Source organism: Papaver somniferum, chromosome 10 (assembly GCF_003573695.1).
Source record: "Papaver somniferum cultivar HN1 chromosome 10, ASM357369v1, whole genome shotgun sequence".
Classification (NCBI taxonomy): domain Eukaryota; kingdom Viridiplantae; phylum Streptophyta; class Magnoliopsida; order Ranunculales; family Papaveraceae; genus Papaver; species Papaver somniferum.
This window is the reverse complement of record NC_039367.1, coordinates 89,027,246-89,030,796: the sequence shown is the minus strand read 5'-3', so window position 1 is coordinate 89,030,796 and position 3,551 is coordinate 89,027,246. Positions and strand designations below refer to the sequence as shown.

General features: G+C 38.7%; 1 non-coding gene across 1 annotated transcript; it reads right to left on the bottom strand.

The window, feature by feature from the left end:
• Positions 1–2,457: 2,457 nt before the first annotated feature.
• On the bottom strand, positions 2,458–2,531 carry TRNAN-GUU. Its single transcript has one exon. It is a non-coding gene; the product is annotated as a tRNA-Asn (tRNA).
• Positions 2,532–3,551: the final 1,020 nt, after the last annotated feature.

Genomic DNA, 3,551 nt, shown 5'->3' with positions numbered 1-3,551 from the left:
CTTCATCTGCATCTGAATCCACCATGACTGCGCCTCCATTACTTTCATTTTGAATTTCAGGTGATACGATGATTAGGGATGTAAGAGAGAAATGTTTCTCTCGGTTTGGGTATTGGGACTATATCCCTAGGACCGATAAGGGCAGCCCTGGATAAAACTGATGTCTGGCTTCAAGTGTTCTTCTTGGATTTTTGGCTGGTCGGCCCTCATCCACGGATAAGCTCCAAATATCAGCTGCCTGTGAGATGACTGTTTTTCTCTTTTTTGCTCCGGTTGAATGTTTTCTTCTTCTTTCGCTCCAAATGACTCAATTGCACCTAATAGCTCAAAAGCACACATAAGTAACATAACTTACAAGAAAATTCGCGAAAAAAGTATAAACAATATATAAATATCAAGGTGTTTTAGACACTATCAAATGTGCAGAATTTGTTACACCTTTACACCCACAACCAAAACCACCACCAACACTCATAGCTCAGCTATGTTATACCTTATGGCACATATGGATTCGAAGAAACAAATTATGCTTCCAACACACTTATGAACCACCAAACATTACCATGCTTTTAATCTCGCCACTGAATTCCAATGGGCTCAACATCATCACCCACCTTTAGCACCGGAGCTTGACCCAGCATTCATAATAACAACACCGATACTACTCATTATTATGCTTCAGTGGGATAGAACCATCAACCTACAGGTGCTACTAAGCTAAACAGTGATTGAGCTTCAAGAGGTAACCCAGGCACTGTTGGAGCTGGAGCGGTGCTTCAAAATGAAGACAGCAAGGTGATTTGTGCAATAGCAGAACCACTTGGAGTTGCTAAAGCAATTATGGATGAGACGAGTGGAATGGTAATTGGGCTGGAACAAGCTTGCATTTTGAACATCACTTCGCTAATCATCGAATCTGACTCGTTGGCTCTCGTATGCTACCTCACCACCGACGCCTCCCCACCATGGCACGTCCAACCTTTAATCCACAAAATCAAGTTTTTACTGCATCAAATACCAAATTGGGAGATATTTCATGTCTACAGGGAAGCAAACCAAGTAGCTGATACTTTGGCAAACTTTGTAACTGACAAGACGCAATCCCTCGGACACGTAGCAACAACACACATTTGGATTGATATGCACCCTCAGGTTCTTAATCACTAGGTAATTCAGGATCAACTTGGAATGACATTCCAATGCGTACTCGATATTGCTTAATTTTAATAAATTTAGTTTGGTTTCAAAAAAAAAAAAAAGTATTACTTTCTTGGACAACTGAGAAGTAGGGGAACATATATGATGTTGTGTTGTAGTAACCTAGAGATGCCTCATCCTTGGGTCTTTGGAATACAAAATGTCACACCACACGGGAACATATACACACTGGATGTAGATCATAGGACGATGTGCCAACCACACAGCATAAGAGAATGTTACAACCAAACATTAAAACCCCACATTTACAGTTATTAAACAATGAACTACTTGAAGATGAATGAATTATGACTGACGCGAAAATACATATCTTGGTTTAAGAGACTGATCATGCTTTTTATCTTGAGTAACCATATACTTCGTTCGCTATTATTCTTCAAAAATCTTGCAATTACAGCAGCAAATTTTAGAGCGCTAGCAGCCACGAGCAATGTTGGTATGGTCTCGTGTCTCATGTCTCGCCAGGTCTGTGCTTTTCCAAGAATGCCTTGGCCACCAAATTTCTTAAGCTTACACTTACAGCTCCAGCTGAAGCCGGAATTGTTGCTCCTAAATTTTACTGGGTACTCGAAACATTCTGGGCAAAACAACAGCTCAACAGTTAAGTGAGAGAACACACGCTTGGCAGTTGTTACTTTTAGGCATACCTAAACATTGAGAGAGACTTGAATTTCCATGGCTCATGATTGCCACAGTAAAAATGGCCAGTGCCCACTTCCTACAGTTAGCAGAAAATTAAAAACATGCATGTTTCCTAGCCGAAAATGCCAATAATTTGCTCGTGATCACATACCTAAATTACAGTAATCATTTCCCTTGGCCCTCATCTACAAGGAGTAAGATTACAGAAAAAGAGAAGGCAGAGAAGGAAAGAAAAGAAAGAAAAAAAAAGAAAACTAGAGAAAATCAGATCCCAATTTAAGAAAAAGTAATTGAGCTCATAGAGGGCACATTTTCTTCAGCTTCACTTCATCATGAGCTCATAGAGTGTCTCGACACATTTAGGCGACTGCCTCGATAGCTTCGGTCTTAGGCCGATGTATTACAATTGCATCCAGTGAATGAGTCCGACTCACTAGCAAAGCTGCAAAACAGCAGAAGGCAAAGGAAAGAACTACACAGATTAACATACAGTAACATTGTTTTTCTTAGTAACTCTTAAGGGTTACATTCATAAACAAAAAACAGTTTTAGGGGAAGTATTCAAATTACTGTTTTTCTGATCGTACAAAAAAGTAACGCTAGAAACAGGGATTGAACCTGTGACCTTGTGGTTAACAGCCACACGCTCTAACCAGCTGAGCTATTCCAGCTTTGTTAAAAAGCCACAAATCTGCCAATATTACAAAGCACTAAAGTAAAAACAGCACTTTCCAGTGCATCTTTGGCAGCTTTGGGAAGCCAAATTGGTTGATCTTACAGTTATCAAGAACAACCCAAGTAATGAATGAATGATGAATCTAGCTAATCTTTTACATAGCTGCATTCACTTTCCAGGGTCAAAATTGGTGGCAAAAGCCCAATCATTGTTTCTAACGTAACCTGTAGTCGTCGTTATTGCAGCAACAGATTGGTAAACATATCTCTAATTAGAAAAATTAAGAGTCACAATTAAAGTGCTGACAGTAATAATAATACAGTAGAATTGAGCAAAGCAAAACAAAAAATGGTTAATTTAGAAAACAAACGTCAATCATCTCTAAGAGATACATGGTATTGGTAGTGTTCCTTTTCAAGCAATTGTTTGAGCAGTATTAAGCACATCTTGAACAATCTTCAGTAACTTCTCCTCAGTACTGGAATGCAAATAATGAGAGACCCTATATTTCTCCGTTTTCAACAAAGTAATCAAACAAGTCAAAATCCATGTCTTTTGTTTGGCTAGAAATAATGAAGCTCTTAAAGGTTCTTGTGTTACTAAGATGGCACAGTTTCTAATGAATGCAGCAAATGTCCCAAGTATCGTTGAAGATAATAGATACATAGCTTACTCTTATTCTCATTGCGATACTGTGTTCTGCTCTAGAACTTCCGTACACAGATGCATAAAACAACAAGGTTTTCATTGCATAGCTCCAAGTTTAACTTCTTCTGGAACTATGGGAATAGGATCACGACGCCTATTCTTAATGTATGAAAGAACGCCCAAGAGTATATCTGCTACAATTAAGTTTGGAGTACACAGTTTTCAACTGTTTTACACTCAATTTCTATTTGTGTCCAGAAATAATAAAGACAACTATTTTTCTTTCTCGACATCTGACACCCAATTCATAGATGACTGTTTGGTGAACCTGCAAGAATTACACTACTACTAAGCATGTGATTGCTAA